The sequence below is a fragment of the Scyliorhinus torazame genome, chromosome 17, assembly GCF_047496885.1.
Source record: "Scyliorhinus torazame isolate Kashiwa2021f chromosome 17, sScyTor2.1, whole genome shotgun sequence".
NCBI classification, from domain to species: domain Eukaryota; kingdom Metazoa; phylum Chordata; class Chondrichthyes; order Carcharhiniformes; family Scyliorhinidae; genus Scyliorhinus; species Scyliorhinus torazame.
Genome location: NC_092723.1, coordinates 177,482,011 through 177,501,406, shown reverse-complemented (window position 1 = coordinate 177,501,406; position 19,396 = coordinate 177,482,011).

The window sequence follows — 19,396 nt, the reverse complement described above, 5'->3', positions numbered from 1 at the left end:
TAATAACAACCGCTAAATCTTGCGGGAGGCCAAAAATGGGTTTGTGCCGGTGAGACTTCTGAATGCATTTTTGAATGCCCCACCCCCCCCCCCCCACCCCCCCCCCCCACCCCCCCGAAGACTCAATGAGGTTCACGCATAGGAAGGGCATGAGGCTGATGAGCATATTTAATAATAAATTAGAATATAATTATAGGGCTTAATGCCATTACTTCTGCCCTCAACGTATCTTCCCATCCAACCAGCATGACACCACGTCAGCGTGAATCACTACTGGTTTTAAAAAACAAAAATCATATACGATGACCTTGCTGGGTATGACCATGCTAAGTATAGCCCCCAGGTGACGAGTGCCACTGGCACACTTGCACTGCCCCCTGGCTCTGCCAACTTCCCAATGTCAACCTTGCAGTGTCTCAGGCCTATGAGAAGAGGGTGTGCCCTCGTGCCTGGGAGGGATGGTCACCCTGATTCTTATGTGGTGGGGGGAAGGTCTCTCTGATGCTTGCGTGGTGGGAGGGGGTCGTTCCAATGCTTGTGGGGGTGAGTGGTCCTCCCTGCCTGTCGGTGGGGGGGGGGGGGGGGGGGGGGGGAAAGAGTGGTTATTTGTGGTGCAGATCGGAGAATCCTTTAAAGATGGCACCCAGATCTCTGTAGAGTCGGACTTGATGGCTCTATCATCCCTGCCCAGCCGGGGCGATGGTGCAAACTATGCCCCTGGATCCTCTGTGCCAGAAACTCTGGAGTGAAAACTTGGCTGTGCGTTTGGAGAGATACACACCAGTTTTCAGTCTGGCAAATTTTTGGAAAAATTCTGCCTACAGTTTGTGATTATGTGCCGGTCTCATTCTAGAACTAATTTCCTACACTAACGCAATAGCTGTCCACATTGACTGGTTAGGCTCCTACTGCTCTGAAGAAAAGCACAAGTGCCTGTAAAATGCCACCTCTTCATTGTCACTGGGTAAAAAGTCCTGGTAAGCAGCTGGTGGTAACAAAACCTCCAGGTTTGGAATTACTTCATTATGCTACAGCTTTGTAACTTTGTTAGCTCCAAGCTAACCATTACCCTGTTCATCAAATATACTGAACCCGTAATCTCCCTACAATTTCTTACAAATCATTGTATTGTAAAGCCAATAGTCACAGAACACAGATTTGAGGTAAAGATCATTTCACTATAGTCAGAAAGGACGTGCACTCACTGATGTAATTACTTTCCTTGACAAGATCTTGACTTTAATTGGATTTCCAAGTGTGTGAAAGAAAGCCAGGTTGGAGGGTTGAAACAATTTACAAAGTTGCCTAACCTAAGGTTTTTCTTATGTACTTTCATTCAGAAAGTACATTTTGAACACTAATTTGCAATGGTCATCAATTAATAACATTCTCTTATGTGATTGGTGTAGTTAGAATTATGTCGAGAAGGGCAGCACGGTGGTTAGCACTGCTGCCTCACGGCGCCGAGGTCCCAGGTTCGATCCCGGCTCTGGGTCACTGCCCGTGTGGAGTTTGCACATTCTCCCTGTGTTTGCGTGGGTTTCGTCCCCACAACCCAAAGATGTGCAGGGTAGGTAGATTGACCATGCTAAATTGCTCCTTAATTGGAAAAAATGAATTGGGTACTCTAAATTAAAAAAAAAAAGAATTATGTCGAGAAACGGGCGAGTTCACGGGCAGCACGGTAGCATTGTGGTTAGCACAATTGCTTCACAGCTCCAGGGTCCCAGGTTCGATTCTGTGCGGAGTCTGCACATCCTCCCCGTGTGTGCGTGGGTTTCCTCCGGGTGCTCCGGTTTCCTCCCACAGTCCAAAGATGTGCAGGTTAGGTGGATTGGCCGTGATAAATTGCCCTTAGTGTCCAAAATTGCCCTTAGTGTTGGGTGGGGTTACTGGGTTATGGCGATAGGGTGGAGGTGTTGACCTTGGGTAGGGTGCTCTTTCCAGGAGCCGGTGCAGACTCGATGGGCCGAATAGCCTCCTTCTGCACTGTAAATTCTATGAATTCTATGAAACCTGAGCATATTTACAAAAGCCCCCAAATTTACTTTGTGATTGGAAGAAGAGTGTATTTTGAAAATTGGAAGTATTCAAAGAAGTTCTGGGATATCTTAAATGAGAAAGAAGAGAGATCTTCAAGGTAACGGCCTTTGCTCAGTTATCTCCAGTTGTTTCTTCAATGACTTTCCCTCCAACTTAAGGTCAGAAGCGGGGCTGTTGGCTGATGATTGCAGCATCCAGCTCAATCTGGACTGACGGAGATAATGAAAGAGTGCACACTCAGATGCAGCGAGGAACTGGACAACATCAAAGCTTGGAAAGTGGTAAGTAACGTTGTGTCAAACCATTGCCACAAAATGGCCATCTCTAATGAGAGATGCAAACAACCTCTGCTTGACATTAAACAATAATTGGGTGAAAATTAAAAGCCACTTGGACAAGTAAGAGACGTGGTTACAAGGATATCAAAGCTGGGAACTAAATATTCAGTGGTATCTGACTTTTCATTTGGAATGGCAGGAAGGAACGGGTGGTGGGATAGCTTTGTTATTACGAAATGGAATAAGTATGCTAGCAAGAAATGATCTTGGATCGGAAGATGTAAAATCCATATCGATGTAGGTAAGAAATAACAAGGAAAGAAGACACTGGTGGGAGTAGTCTACAGGCCCCCTAACAATAGCTATATTGTAGGACAGAGAATAAATCAGGAAACAATAAAGGCATTAAAAAAAGGCACATATTAAATCATGGATGACTATTCTTCATGTGGATTGGAAAAATCAAATTGCCAGAGGTAAGCCATTAGATAAAACTCAGAGAGTATATTCGTGACAGTTTCCTCGAACAATATGTTGTGCATCCAACCAGGGATCAAGCTGTTTTGGATCTGGTAATGTGTAATGGGTCAAGCTTAATAAACAATATCAGAGTAAAACAACCGCAGGAAAGAGTAATCATAACATGTTGGAAATTAACGTTCAGTTTGAGAGTGAGAAACTTGCGTCGGAAACAACTGTAATTGTTTAGGGCAGAGTTGGCTGGAGTGGGAAAGGAGTTTAGCAGAAAAGATGGTTGATTAACAATGGCAGATGTTTATAAAAATAGTTCATGATTCACAACCAAGATATATCCCAGTGAGGAAGGATTCAAGGAAGGTGATAAGTCAACCACGGTTAACCGAGAAAGTTAAGGATAGTATTAACCTGAAAGAAAAAACATACAATGTAGCAAAGATTAGTGGGAAGACAGAAGATTGGTGTTGTACCTGGAAAACCTCAGATACTTTCAACCAGTTTACTTACTCACACATTTTATCCAAGTGCCCTTATTTGCGAGACGAACAATCGCAAAACAGGTTCAGGTTTAACGCAATTTATTCACAATTCTCTTACTCACAAAGTATAACTCAGACTCACAGCTGAGCTTTGGTTTTTACCCACACTTAGAGAAAGAGGCTGGCAGGCTACGATAACTCGATGTGGATGTCTTCTCTGGGTTCGAAACCTAGGGTAATTTTTTCTTGTGATGGTTGTGCCCGAGGGACTCCCAGGTTATTGCTGAAGATCTGTTCCGATGTTCCTTTCTTTATACCTGTATGTTAGCATTGAGTCATAGGTGTACGCACACAACTGGCCATTGTCCCAACCAGATCCTAACTCATTAATGGGAAAGATAAGATACTCCTGGTTATTCACACAGATTCAACTAAGACCCACTGTCCTCTGAAACACCCTCATCTGAGCAGCCAACAGCTCATTATAGAGTCTGATGGCTCCTTTTGTCCTTCGTCCTGCTGCAAAGTTGATCACCTGTGTCTGGAACTTGGTTACATATTCATAGCATGGTCTTGTTCTTTTGTGTAAATGTGAGTGGGTAATCACAAAGTCCAGATAGTGATAACAAGTTCCTGGCCTATGTGTCTTGTCAGCCTGTTCGGTACCACATTCCCCCTGGGAAAGTTTTAAAAACCACCAAAAGATGACCAAAAAATAATAAAGACGGAGAAGATAAACTATGAGGGTAAAATAGCAATATAAATATAGCCAGTAAGAGCTTCTTTAAATATATAAAGGAAGAGAGAGGCCAAAGTGAACACAGATCCCTTAGAGAATGAGATATGGGAAATAATAATGGGGAACCAGGAAATAGCAGAGGAGTTAAATAAATACTTTGTGTCAGTCTTCATGGTGGAAGACACATAACATTTCAAAAATACGAAATAATCAAGCCGCAAAAGGGAGGGAGGAATAAATACAATAACTATAACTAGAGAAAAAGTAATTGTGAAACTAATGGGGCTAATGGCCAATAGGTTCCCTGGACCTGATGGGTTGCATCCTAGGATATTAAAGGAAGTAGCTACAGAGATAATGGATGCCACTGGGAGTAATCATTCAAGAAGCCTTAAATTCTGGTAAATTCTGGATTGGAAAACTGCCAATGTAACATCTTTATTCAACAAGGGAGGGAGACAAAAAAACAGGTAACTATAGGTCAGTTAGCATAACATCTTCCATTCGGAAAATATTAGCGTTCATTAGAAAGGATGTAATGACAGAGCATTTAGAAATACATAATACAATCGAGCAGAGTCAGCAAGGCTTCATGAAGGGGAAATCATGCCTGACAAACCTATTAGAATTCTTTGAGACGGAAATTAGCAGGATAGGTAAAGGGAAACCAGTACATTTAATATACTTGAACTCCCAAAAGGTGTTCGATAAGGTACCGCAAAAAAGGCTGCTTAATAAGATAAGTGTCCATGGTGTTAGGGGTAGCATATTAGCGTGAATAGAGGGTTAGCTAACTAATAGAAGACAGAGAGTTGGGTTAAGAGGGGCATTTTCACGATGTCAACCTGTAACCATTGGAGTACCACAGTGATCAATGATCAGGCCACAATTATTTACAACATATATTAATGACTTGGACGAAGGAAGTGAATGTACTAGTGTCAAGTTGGCGGATGATACAAAATAAGTGGGAAGGCAAGTGGTGAGGATGACACAAAGAGTCTACAGAGGGATATAAACAGCTTAAGTGAGTGGGCAAAAACTTGGCAGATGGAATATAATGAAGGAAAATGTGAGGTTATGCACTTTGGTAGGAAGAATAAAGGAGCAGAATATTATGTAAATGGAGAAAGACTGCAGAAAACTGCAGTACAGAGGGATTTGGGCATGAATCACAAAAAGCTAGCACGTAAGTACAGCAGGTAAAAGGGAAGGCAAATGGAATATTGCCCTTTGTTTCAAAGGGAATGGAATATAAAAATAAGGAAATTGGCACTAGTTAGACCACACTTGGAATACTGTGAGTTTTTGGTCACCTTATCTGAGGAATATGTTGATCTTGGGTATGAAGGGATTTTCTTACGAGGAGAGGTTGAATAAGTTGGACCTGTGCTCATTGGAGTTTAGAATGAGAGGTGATCTTAGTGAGAGATATCGGACTCTCAGGGGGCTTGACAGGGCAGATTCTGAGAGGTTGTTTCCCCTTGTGTGAGAGTCTAGGATCAGAGGGCATAATCTCAGAGTAAGGGGTGACCCATTTAAGACAGAGATGAGAAGGAATTTCTTCTCTCAGAGGGTAGTGAATCTGTGGAATTCCTCACAGTAGAGCAGTGTTTTTCAAACTTTTTTTCCAGGGGCCCAGTTTTACCAACTGGCCAACCTTCGGGACCCATGCCGGCCGACCTTCCCGACCCACGCCGGCCGACCTTCCCGACCCACGCCGGCTGACCTTCGGGACACACGCCGGCCGACCTTCGGGACCCACGCCGGCCGACCTTCGGGACCCACGTCGGCCGACCTTCGGGACCCACGCCGGCCGACCTTCGCGACCCACCATTTTCTCTGACCTTGTTTGCTGCTGACAAAATGGAGGAATCTCAATCGTGCCCAAAGCAGGTGACGTTGACGTTCTGGGGCCGTGACTTGCTCTCTGCCTCACTCAGGCAGGAAGATTACAGAGAATTTTTTAATAAGTGTCTGCGTCTCCGGTTGCACAAATTTGCGGTCTTCAGCTGCAGCAGCCGGCTTTTATATTCAATTTTTATTCATTTTTTGTAAATTGTAACAATGTTGTTGCACGGCCTGTTCAATCAAAGAGACCAAAGCTCATCGTCATTGTCAGACTCTCAGATTCTTCCTATTTCTTCTCTTCCTTTTTCTCTTCAGCAGCAACAAGGGCAGCAGTGGAAACGACTGCTGCAGCAGCTGGGGCACGATGACCAGCACCAACGTTGCAGATCAGACTTTTTAAAAAATAGATATATTTATTAAAGTTTTTTTAACACAATTTTTCTCCCTTACAAACAATAACCCCCCCCCCCCCGTAACAAAAAAAAATGAGAAATCGCGCAGAGCAAGATATATACATGGCAAAATGATATATTTACACAGCTTTGTACACTGGCCCTCACCCGTACGTGCCAGTTTCCCCAACCCTTCATGTTATCTCTTGCTCATCCACCCGCCCAGGCAGCCCCCCCCCCCCCCACCCCAGGACGTGTCCCCCCCCGCCCCCAAGGTTTCTGCTGCTGCTGACCGACCTTCCTCTAACGCTCCGCGAGATAGTCTAGGAACGGTTGCCACCGCCTGTAGAACGCCTGCGCAGACCCTCTCAAGGCAAACTTAATCCTCTCCAACTTTATGAACCCAGCCATACCATTTATCCAGGCCTCCACGCTGTGGGGCTTCGCCTCCTTCCACATTAGCAAGATCCTTCGCCGGGCTACTAGGGATGCAAAGGCCAGAATGCGGGCCTCTTTCGCCTCCTGCACTCCCGGTTCGTCCACTACTCCAAATATTGCTAGCCCCCAGCTTGGCTTGACCCGGACTTTCACCACCTGAGATATTGCTCCCGCCACTCCTATCCAGAACCCCTCCAGTGCCGGGCATGACCAAAACATATGGACATGGTTCGCCGGGCTCCCTGAGTACCTTCCACATCCGTCCTCTACCCCAAAGAACCTACTCAACCTTGCCCCTATCAAGTGCGCTCTGTGGACCACCTTAAATTGTATCAGGCTGAGCCTGGTACACGAGGAGGAGGAATGAACCCTACCCAGGGCATCAGCCCACAGCCCTTCCTCGATCTCCTCCCCCAGCTCCTCCTCCCATTTACCCTTCAACTCTTCTACTAGCGCTTCCCCCTCTTCTTTCATTTCTTGGTGTATTTCCGACACCTTGCCCTCCCCGACCCATACCCCCGAGATCACCCTGTCTTGAACTTCTTGTGCCGGGAGCAACGGGAATTCCCTCACCTGTCGCCTCACAAAAGCCCTCACCTGCATATATCTAAAGGCATTTCCCGGGGGTAACTCGAACTTCTCCTCCAGTGCCCCTCGGCTCGCAAACGTCCCGTCGATGAACAGGTCCCCCATTCTTCCAATCCCCGCCCGATGCCAGCTCTGGAACCCCCCGTCCATCTTCCCCGGGACAAACCGGTGGTTACCCCTGATCGGGACCACACCGATGCTCCCATTGCACTCCGGTGCCGTCTCCACTGGCCCCAGATCCTTAGCGTTGCCGCCACCACCGGGCTCGTGGTATACTTTGTCGGCGAGAGCGGCAGCGGTGCCGTCACCAACGCCCCCAGGCTCGTTCCTTTACAAGACGCCATTTCCATCCTCTTCCATGCTGCCCCCTCTCCCTCCATAACCCACTTGCGGATCATCGCCACATTTGCTGCCCAGTAGTAGCTCCCCAGGTTTGGCAGCGCCAACCCTCCTCGGTCCCTACTGCGTTCCAGAAACCCTCTCCTTACTCTCGGGGTCTTATTCGCCCACACAAACCCCATAATACTCCTGTCTACTCTCTTAAAAAAGGCCTTAGTGGTCACGCTGGGAAGGCACTGAAACACAAACAGAAATCTCGGGAGGACCACCATTTTGACCGACTGCACTCTACCCGCCAGCGAGAGCGGTAACATGTCCCATCTTTTGAAATCCTCCTCCATTTGCTCCACCAACCTCGTCAGATTCAGTTTATGTCGGGTCCCCCAACTCCTGGCTATCTGGATCCCCAGATACCGAAAGCTCCCCTCTGCCCTCCTCAGCGGTAGGTCCCCTATCCCTCTTTCTTGGTCCCCCGCCTGTAATACAAAGAGCTCACTCTTCCCTACATTGAGCTTATAGCCCGAAAACTCCCCAAACTCCCTTAGAGTCTGCATGACCTCCACCATCCCCTCCATTGGATCCGCCACGTAAAACAACAGGTCATCCGCATATAGCGACACCCGATGCTCTTCTCCCCCTTGGACCACCCCCCTCCATTTATTAGACTCCCTCAATGACATGGCCAATGGTTCGATCGCCAATGCGAACAACAGGGGGGACAGGGGGCATCCCTGCCTCGTCCCTCGGTACAGCCGAAAGTACTCCGACCTCCGCCGGTTCGTCACTACACTCGCCATCGGGGCTCTGTAAAGGAGCTTAACCCAACTGATAAACCTTCCCCCGAACCCAAACCTACGCAGCACCTCCCAGAGGTACTCCCACTCTACTCAGTCAAAGGCCTTCTCCGCGTCCATAGCTGCCACTATCTCCGCCTCTCCCTCCTCCGATGGCATCATCATCACGTTTAAGAGCCGCCGCACATTGGTGTTTAGTTGCCTGCCCTTTACAAATCCTGTCTGGTCCTCGTGGATTACCCCCGGGACACAGATCTCAGATCAGACTATTGACGTCAATGTTAGCCAATGCCTTGGCAAACAGACTAGGCCAAAAAGGCTCAATGGTCAGACCAGGGGCGAAATTCTCCGGAAACGGCGCGATGTCCGCCGACTGGCGCCCAAAACGGCGCAAATCAGACGGGCATCGCGCCGCCTCAAAGGTGCGGAATGGTCCGCATCTTTGGGGGCCGAGCCCCAACCCTGAGGGGCTAGGTCGGCGCCGGTCGTATTTCCGCCCCGCCAGCTGGCGGAAAAGGCTTTTGGTGCGCCACCAACTGGCGCAGAAATGACATCTCCGGACGGCGCATGCGCGGGAGCGTCAGCGGCCACTCACAGCTTCCCATGCATGTGCAGTGGAGGGAGTCTCTTCTGCCTCCGCCATGGTGGAGACCGTGGCGGAGGCGGAAGGGAAAGAGTGCCCCCACGGCACAGGCCCGCCCGCGGATCGGTGGGCCCCGATCGCGGGCCAGGCCACCGTGGGGGCACCCCCCGGGGCCAGATCGCCCCGCGCCCCCCCCCAGGACCCCGGAGCCCGCCTGCGCCGCCTTGTCCCGGCAGTTTAATTTACGCCGGCGGGACAGGCATTTTAGCGGCGGGACTTCGGCCCATCCGGGCCGGAGAATCGCGCGGGGGGGCCCGCCAACCGGCGCGGCGCGATTCCCGCCCCCGCCGAATATCCGGTGCCGGAGACTTCGGCAACCGGCGGGGGCGGGATTCACGCCAGCCCCCGCTGATTCTCCGACCCGGCGAGGGGTCGGAGAATCTCGCCCCTGCTGTTTTAATCAGGGCATTGAGTTTGTCTTCGGTGACGGTGACCTCATTGTCGTGCAGGATGAGCGCGCTGTAGATACAGGCGGGTTCCGAGGTGGAGGCCATGGCGCTGGATCTCTGCGGGTGGGTCCGATGGTGCTCGTTATCGGGGGTAAACTTCGCCTTAGCTTCGCTCAGAAGAACCGAGCACTTCCGAACCGGGCAGAGCGAGCAGCAGCCGGCTTTTAACTATGCCGGCTGCGAGCGGCCGATTTACCATATAAAATAAATGCGGCCGCACTGCGCATCCGTACCCGCTCCGGTGCGCATGCACAAAACTAAATTTATTTTTAAAAATACTGCCCTAACAAAGGGAAATACCATTACTCAGCCTAATGTTAACCCATTCAAAACCTATCCACCTACACAGGGTTAATATTGGGAGTTAATAATGTTCATATGGGAGACTGAAGCTGCTGTGCCGGATGTATGTCTATGTATTTGCTTGAATACAAAGTGAGGTGGTATAGCTTTCTTACTCTCAATACTGAAAGCCTTCGAGCCCAAAGGAAAAAATGACTCATTTCCTGGCAGTGTAATCTCCGAGACTTGGCAATACCTGTACCTGTGAAACCTCAGTCCAGATGCTGTTAACAAAACCCTGAAGAACACAAACTCTGGAGCATCTGTGTTTGTTTAAGTTGTGTGATTTCCTTGTGAAACACGTTGATTTAAAACAAACTGCTGATGAGCTCGACCTCCTGCTTTGTTCTGCTGAGAGAGTGCTGCATTCGGTTGGAGTAGAATTGGCTGGTTTGAAAACTGATCGGTTCCAAACATTTCAGTATTTTCAAATTAAAATTCCTTTCAAGTAGAAACTCCTGCCAGTGAGGGGACCTGGCTGTCTGGCAGTCGTTCACCCTCTCTGGCTGTCACACTGAAAGCGAGAGAGATTCAAAGGAAAATTCATTATAACTAAGGGCATGATGGAGCAGCCTTGAGTAGCTTGTTGTTCCAGCGCATCACACCCTTTAAAAATCAATAGCAACGTGTATTTATATAGTGCCTTCAACACGGTAAGACCTCCAAGGTGCTTCACAGGAGAGTTATCAGACAGAATGGCTGGAATTCTCTGACTGTCCACCAGAGGCGGGATTCTTTGTTCCCGCCAGTACTGCACCCCCACCCCCATCCCCCCACCATGGGTTTCCCGACAGCGTGGGGTGTCTTCAATGGGAAATCCCATTGACTGCGGTGGGAACAGAGAAACCCGTCGCCAGCGAATGGGGCGCTGCCTCCTGCGGCCGAGAAGCACACAGCTGGGGGAACCGGAGCATCCAGCCCAATGCGAGCCTCGTTGCAAGATATTAGGACGAGTGAGGTCAATTTTAAAGAGAATCTTAATGGAGGAGAGGGGCAGAGAAATCGGCATTCCCCCCACCCCCATCACCCATTTCATGGGTGGCACGGTGGCACAGTGGTTAGCACTGCTGCCTCAGAGGGCCAGGGACCCGGGTTCGACCCCGACCTTGGGTGACTGTGTGGAGTCTGCACTTTCTCCCCGTGTCTGCTTGGGTTTCCTCCCTATTTTCTCTCAGCAGGGTTTCCCCTTAGTGCTAGTGTACTGGCCGGGCCTTCTCACACCTAACCCCCGATACACCTGGCCGCTATTACAGCGCAATGGCCTTTTCAGTGACCGATGCTTGCACAAGATCTGTTTCTGCTGGGTTTCTGCCCTGTAAGGACAGAATCTGGGGCTGGTTTAGCTCAGTGGGCTAGACAGGTCAGACTGGATTCTCCGAGCCCCGCCGGGTTGGAGAATTGCCGGGGGCGGCGTGAATCCCGCCCAGCCGCCCTGATGCTGGCTGCCGAATTCTCCGGTGCCGGAGTTTTGCCGGGGGCGGGGATCGGCCATGTCGGTCGGGGGCCGTTGGCAGTGCCACCCCCCCCCCCCCGGCCCCCCCGGCGATTCTCTGCCCCGCGATGGGCCGAGCGTTTTCGGTCGGTCACGCCGGCGTAAATCAAACCAGGTTCGTACCGGCGGGACATGGCTCTACGGGCGGCCTGCAGAGTCCTCGGGGGGGGGGGGGCCCACGGTGGCCTGGCCCGCAACTGGGGCCCACCGATCTGCGGGCGGGCCTGTGCCATGGGGGCACTCTTTCGCTCCGCGCCGGCCGGTGGAGGCCCTTCGGCGCCGGTTGGCAAAGCGCCAAGCTCTTCCGCGCCCGCCGGCGCCGGCCTAGCCCTGAAGGTGTGGAGGGTTCCGCACCTTCCGGGCGGCCCGACGCCGGAGTGGTTCACGCCGCTCCTCGACGCCAGTGCGGCCCACGCCGCCGGGTAGAGGAGAATCCCGCCCCTGGTTTGTGATGCAGAACAAGGCCAGCAGCGCGGGTTCAATTCCCGTACCAGCTGAGAATTCTGAATTCTCCCTCCGTGTACCCGAACAGGCGCCGGAATGTGGCGACTAGGGGCTTTTCACAGTAACTGCATTGCAGTGTTAATGTAAGTCTGCTTGTAACAATAAAGATTATTTATTTATTTATTCAATTTAATCAGCATTTCTGCTCAGGCAGCACTCTGATCTGGCCGCTGATTCTGCAGGCAGTTGGTTCAAATATGTGTGAATGGGAGGGTCTGGTGTTGCATCTGCAAAGTCCCAGGTGGGTTTTGAGGTGATGCATTTTCACAGAATCATACAATTTACAGGGCAGAAGGAGGCCATTCGGCCCATTGAGTCTGCACCGGCCCTTACAAAGAGCACCCTACTGAAGCCCACGTATCCGCCCTATCTCCACAACCCAGCAACCCAGTAACCTCCACTTAACATTTTTTGGACACTAAGGGCAATTTAGCATGGCCAATCCACCTAATTTTGGAGGGCTAATTAGGTATGGGAATACACAATGAATGGTAGGATGCCAGGAAGTATAGAGGACCAAAGGGACCCTGGGATGAATGCCCATCGGTCCCTGAAGACAGCGGGGCAGGTAGATAAGGTGGTTAAGGTGGTAAAGGTGGTACTTGCCTTTATTAGCCCAGGCACAGAATATAAGAGCAGGGAGGTTATGCTGGAGCAGCACTTGACGCCACAGCAAACAAGGCTACGGACCAGGTGCTGGAGAATGGGATTAGAATCGAGAGGTGCTTGACGGCCAGCACACACATGATGGGCCGAATAGCCTCTTTTTTGTACTGCAAAACCCCATGAGTTCCGTGCAAAAGGTACCAGGGGCGTCATTCTCCGACCCCCCGCCGGGTTGGAGAATTGCCGGGGACTGCTGTGAATCCCGCCCCCGCCGGTTGCCGAAGTCTCCGGTACCGGATATTCGGCGGGGGCGGGAACTGGGCCGCGCCGGTTGGCGGGCCCCCCCGCTGGATTCTCCAGCCCGGATGGGCCGAAGTCCCGCCGATAAATTGCCTGTCCCGCCGGCGTGGATTAAACCACCTTTTGAACGGCGGCACAAGGCGGCGTGGGTGGGCTCCGGGGTCCTGGGGGGGGCGCGGGGCGATCTGACCCCGGGGGTGCCCCCACGGTGGCCTGGCCCGTGATCGGGGCCCACCGATCCGCGGGCGGGCCTGTGCTGTGGGGGCACTCTTTCCCTTCCGCCTCCGCCACGGTCTCCACCATGGCGGAGGCGGAAGAGACTCCCTCCACTGCGCATGCGTGGGAATGCTGTCAGCGGCCGCTGACGCTCCCGCGCATGCGCCGCCCCGACATGTCATTTCCGCGCCAGCTGGCGGGGCAACAAAGGCCGTTTCCGCCAGCTGGCGGGGCGGAAATTCCTCCGGCGTCGGCCTAGCCCCTCAATGTTGGGGCTCGGCCCCCAAAGATGCGGAGCATTCCGCACCTTTGGGGCGGCGCAATGCCCGTCTGATTGGCGCCGTTTTGGGCGCCAGTCGGCGGACATCGCGCCGTTTGGGGAGAATTTCGCCCGTGATATCAGTGAGGATTACCATAGAATCCCTATAGTGCAGATGGAGGCCAATTCGGCCCATCGAGTCTGCATCAACCCTCCCAAACAGCCTTCGACCTTGGCCCACTTCCCTGCCCTATCCCTGTTACCCCGTAACCCCATGTAACCAGCACATCATTGGACATTAATGGGCAATTTAGCCAATCTTTCTTCGGATTGCGGGAGGAAACCGGAGCACTCGGAGGAAACCCACACAGACACGGAAAGAACGTGCAAACTCCACACAGACAGTCACCCAAGGCCGGAATTGAACCCAGGTGCCTGGCACTGTGAGGCAGCCTTGCTAACCACTGTGCCACCGTGCCGCACTGTCTTGCCAGCTTCACTGAAACTGCTTTACGTTGGAGCTTGTTTCACTTAAAGGATTCAGCAGCCTCACACTTATCCACCAAGAGTTCCTGTTTTTAACCAGCTCTGTCACCACTGGGATTCTCCAAACCCCCCGCCGGGTCGGAGAATCTCCGGGAGCTGGCGTGAATCCCGCCCCCGCCAGTTGCTGAATTCTCCGGCACCGGATATTCAGCGGGGGCGGGAATCGCAGTGCGCATGTCGGCGGGCCTCCCCCCAGCGATTCTCCGGCCCGCGATGGGCCGAAGTCCCGCTGGTGTCCCGCCGACGTGACTCGAACCACCTCCCTTCCCGGTGGGACTGGCGGCGCGGGTGGGCTCCGGGGTCCTGGGGGGGGGGCACGGGGCGATCTGGAGTCCTGGGGGTGGCACGGGGGGATGCCCCTACGGTGGCCTGGCCCGCGATCGGGGCCCACCGATCTGCGGGCGGGCCTGTGCCGTGGGGGCAATCTTTTCCCTCCGCCTCGGCCACAGCCTCCGCAATGGCCGACGTGTAAGAGACACCTCCCCCTGCGCATGCGCGGGATGACGTCAGCGGATGCTGACGCTCCCGCGCCTGCGCGGACTTCCGCCGCCCGGCGAAGTCCTTTCAGCCCCGGCTGGCGTTGTGTCAAAGGCCTTTCCCGCCGGCCAACATTGCACCAACCACTCCGGCGCGGGCCTAGCCCCTCAAGGTGAGGGCTTGACCCCTAAAGGTGCGGAGAAATCCGCACCTTTGGGGCGGCCCGACGCCGGAGTGGCTCCCGCCACTCCATCCCGCCGGGACCCCCCGCCCCGCCGGGTAGGGGAGAATCCCGGCCATTATCTGTAATCCTAGGCCTTCATATAAATGATAAATTCTTCAATCCAGCAGGCATTTCCGAATATCGTATTATAACAGATCCATTTGGTCCTATGTGGCCTTGCAATTTTACATAATAGGAAGGAGTAATTTGCAGGACACGAGCATCTGATCGCAACATACGTGAATAACTGAGTATGAGCTAAGGACATATTGTTTCCAAATCCTACAGAAACAAAAAGATTGGGGCCTAGAAGATTATCATTTACAGAATGAAGCGCTGACAGAATGAAAGGGAAGTGGTTTAAAAGAAGGGATCTGGTTGAAGTGCAAATACACAATAGGATCTGATTATAGTCAGGTGTTTTTCACCAACATATTGCTCAATGTCTCTGATTATGAATGTTTGAGGCCCTAATGAGTTTGCATTGTGGCAAAAGCAATACTCAGGTGCAATTTCCAAATTTCTGCCTTTGATTCAAATGCCATTATTGACAGTCAGCAACAAAGAGAATTCACAGGAACACTTGCCACTCATGAAAAGCAAATTTAAATTCTGCAGAAAACATCTGTACTAATGTGAGCAAATAAATCTACAAGTTTTAGCAGCACCACAATTGTGTGATGGAAATGCATGTGAGCCCCATTCTGTTGAGGGGGAGGGAGAGGCCACTTGGGGAAAGCAACGAGGGAGAAAGCACAAGAGGAGGTTAAGGAGAAAGAGAGTATAAAGAGCAGGCAATAAAATAGTTAATGTTAGACAAATACAAGGGGTTATAAGAACGCTGGACTTCAGTAATCTGAGACATATATGTCAATTTAATGCCCTCAGTTTAAGTCCTCATTAAGGACTTGTCTGAAGTTCACTGCGCAGCATACGCCCAGAGTTACTGATGCTTAAATTTGGCCTAGCACCACCTTAACACCACCCACTCCTGACTGAATATGTGTTCATTCACCAAACCTCAATTAGGATGCCCACAAGCTATTGCATGAATTGATTAATCTTGTCTTGCCAAATCAAAGTGGTTTAACAGCCAGCCACGTACAAACAATTTTTATTGCATATAAAATCATAATTACCATTACTTAAACTTAAGTATTAAGTACACAAACAATCAGTAGATGTAACTGATTGTAGCAATTTGAATAATAAATAATTAATAAGTACTTATAAAACTTTTGTAAAAGCAGCTTAGTCTATTACCATAATTCAACATTAATGGGCTCTTTGGTTATTAAGTTAAGTTGAGATCAGTGTTTGAGACTGATATGAATTGGCACGATTAATCTCGGATTACATTGCTTAGACAGCTGACAAGTAAACAGCATTAGACAGCCAATTTATTGACTAGATTGGAGTCAACGTGCTGGTAATGTTTCCATATAGAATCATAGAATCCCTACAGTGCAGAAGGAGGCCATTCAGCCCATCGAGTCTGCACCGACCGCCTGAAAGAGTACTTCACCCAAGCTCACTCACCCGCCCTATCCCATTAACCCCTTTACCTAACCTACACATCGTTTTGGACACTAAGGGGCAATTTAGCATAGCAAAACCACCTAACATGCACACCTTTCGACTGTGGGAGGAAACCAGAGCCCCTGAAGGATACCCACGCAGTTTCCCATTATCCTGTTTTCTTCACAACGCTGCACTCTCTGCCACATTGGGAACTCTGCTACCGGTGACAGGTAGCGGAGAATCCAACCCATAGTCTGAGGCTGGGTCCTCAAATGAAAATTTTCTTCCCGTAGGAGTCTCCAAGTTAAGAAAGTTATCTGAGGATGGGACATATATCAAGGTGTGTCTTAGCAGACCAAACTTCTTTGCAAGTTTACCAATAGCAGCCCTTAGGAGTCTAACTCAAACTCCTAGGGTGATGTTAAAATGTGAGTTCTTGAGATAATATATAATACAAACTTTGTATGTTACATTAATACATGTTTTTTTATTGAAGGTTACTGCTTATACATAGGATTATAAATAGTAACTAAAGGTAATCATAACATATTAATAATGTTGTAAAAATACATGCAACTTTTAAAATCCACCTTATTAGCAATTCTTGGATCTTCAAACAAATACGAATGAAACATTATACTCACAAATCCAACATAAAATGTTGATCTTCCTCTGTCTTAAAACCCAGGAAACAGATCCAACAAAGAAACTCATCCCCTTGTGTCCCAAGACAGCTGACTGGCTACTCAGCTAATAGTCAGTGTTTATAAAGAAAATGTTTCAACAGAATTTTAAAATGACTTGGATTGCACATCGTGCTTCTAAATAAAAATTATCCTTATCTAAGAGTGACCTCGATTCATAGGGTTTCCATTTATGATGTTTTAGACTCTGTAAAGGCTAATCTGGCTGCTTCCCGATTTACTGAAGGACATATTTACTCTATAAGTATTGGAAACAATTCAAACTAACAATCATTTTTGTGTCAAGCTGCCATTTTTATAGTGCTAAATTGGAATTAACATTTTAAATTCCCCATCAAATGTAAGTTTTGTAATAGCTTGAACAAGTGCATGATCGAGCTTATCTTCTTCTACACCTGGGATAAAAGCATTAGCTCTTGGAACTTTGAGTTGACGAGTCCATTTGGTGGCAGTTATCTGTTCCACTCTGCTTTGGCTGAACCCACAGTACACACGAGTGACTGTAGTTGTGTTAGTTGGCTTTTAGGTCACATCTTCTTTGATGTCAAATGACTGGCACAAATCAGTAACACTTATGTCTGCTTGTAGCTGGCTGATCTAGCCATACAATCTGATTTGTAGAATTTACCACCCCATCTTCGCGATGTAATTTGGCACTTGGTGAGTGCAAAATTTACCCTTCTGTGCCTGCAAGGTAAAGGCTGCAGAAGAAGACAAGAGAGGACATAGAAATCTATGTCCAACAAAGACAAAAAAGAGCCTTCGACAAATTCAATGAAAAGAACCTGAAGCTCAAAAATAAAAATACGTAAATAAAAATAATTTACGTACTGTAAATTCAGGGAAACGTCCTCTTCTGTGGGTGACTCATGTCAGAAGAGTTCATCCCCCATCAGGCCAGTCACTTCTGACAGCGGTGCAAGTAACTTGGAAGACCCCTAAGTTAATGAAGCAGAGAAACCTACACATGCAATCTCAATCCTTTCTTTAAGACAGGGTTCACATTCAACAGGAGCACACAAGTCACAATACATTCATCTCCCATTACCAAACTGCCCACGAGCCAAGTACTTCATTCTGAACTTCTTAACACTGATAAAGAATGTTCTGTTATGTAAGCTGTCTTGGTTTTAATTAGTATCAAATCGCAGTTACTTGCTAGCACTCTGTTGAATTACCACCTCCATTTTCTTAGACACCTTTAAGCTGAAATTATTTTCTTAAAGGCACAGCTCGGGGTGTTTTCCCCACGGGAAGACAATGTAAAGGTAAGACAATGTGGGGGCGAGAGCAAGGGAATGCTTGCCAATGGGAAGTCAGTGGGCAGAATGAATAGCAATGGTGAGGGGGCACATGCCTGGGTAGGGAAGGGTCAGAATGCAGAAGGGGCGTGGACATGGGCGGATGGATGGGAATGAATGGGAGATGATAGGGAATGGGTGGGCGGGAAGGGGGAATTTGATTGTATGGGAGTAAACCACGGGGAAGGTGAAGGAGCTGGGAGCTGAGCTGGGAGAAGTAGACAATCTCAAAGCAGCGCTTTGGTTTAAGGAGGAGAAGAAGGATGCCACCATTAATTGAGAGAGGAAGTTGTAGGGACATGGGGCACCAGAATTCTATCTGAAAGAGGAGGGGGAAGGGAATGAATTGGGGAAGAATGCAACAAAAGTACCAGCTTGGTTTCAGGGACAGAATAAGGAGAGCGTAAATTGAGGGAGAGGGATGAGAGAGGCAGTGTGAAATGGAAGGGTTTGACAAGCGAGTATTTCGGTGTCAGAGAGTTGTGTCTTGTGTCTATGGTGTCCTCATAATATGATACAAATTTAAAGCAGTGCGATTGGGAATTCTTTTTTATTCTACACATTCTGAAATCCGATCAGGGTCGTGCTGAGCCGGTAGGGAAAGCGCGAGGACATTGTCCATGTTACGACACCACTGGGGGCAGTATGTGGTCAATTCCAGCCCCACTTGACCCAAATCACAGCACGGTTGAAATTAACTTTTGTTTTAAAATACCTGAAGTCTTCGGCTGCCCAAAACTAGTCCTCAGGTTTGTAAATTTAAACACAATTAACATTTGGTTATTAACAGTAACTAGAATCAAATAGGCAATAAATACAACTGGTTAACTATTATCTAATTACTAACCCCCACCTTTAACTCGTCCCACCCTCTCCACACACACACACACAGACAAACAAACGCAGAGGGGAAAGAGGGGTGTCAAATAATGATAAAAGTAAAAGAATAAGAATTTTTGTTTCTGATGAACGGCTATGCTTTCAGACGGACATTGGGCGGGATTCTCCGCTATCCGGCGGGGCGGGCTACTCCGGCGCAAAGGAGTGGCGTGAACCACTCTGGCATCGGGCAGCCCCGAAGGTGTTTTGCGCCATGCCAGATCTCCCCGCACCCCCCCCCGAGGACCCCAGAGGCCGCCCGCGGAGCCGGGTCCCGCCGGTAAGTACCTACCTTAATTTACGCCGGCGGGACGGGCCTAAAACGGGCGGCCGCTCGGCCCGTCGTGGGCCGGAGAATTCGGCCGGCCCCGGGGCCCATTGCGTCGCGCCGATCCTCGCCATTCTCCGAGTCGGGCGGCGCGACTCACGTCTGGGGGAATTTTGGGGGGCCGGAGAATTCGGTGGCCGGCGGGGGCGGGATTCACGCCGACCCCCGGCGATTCTCCGACCCGGCAG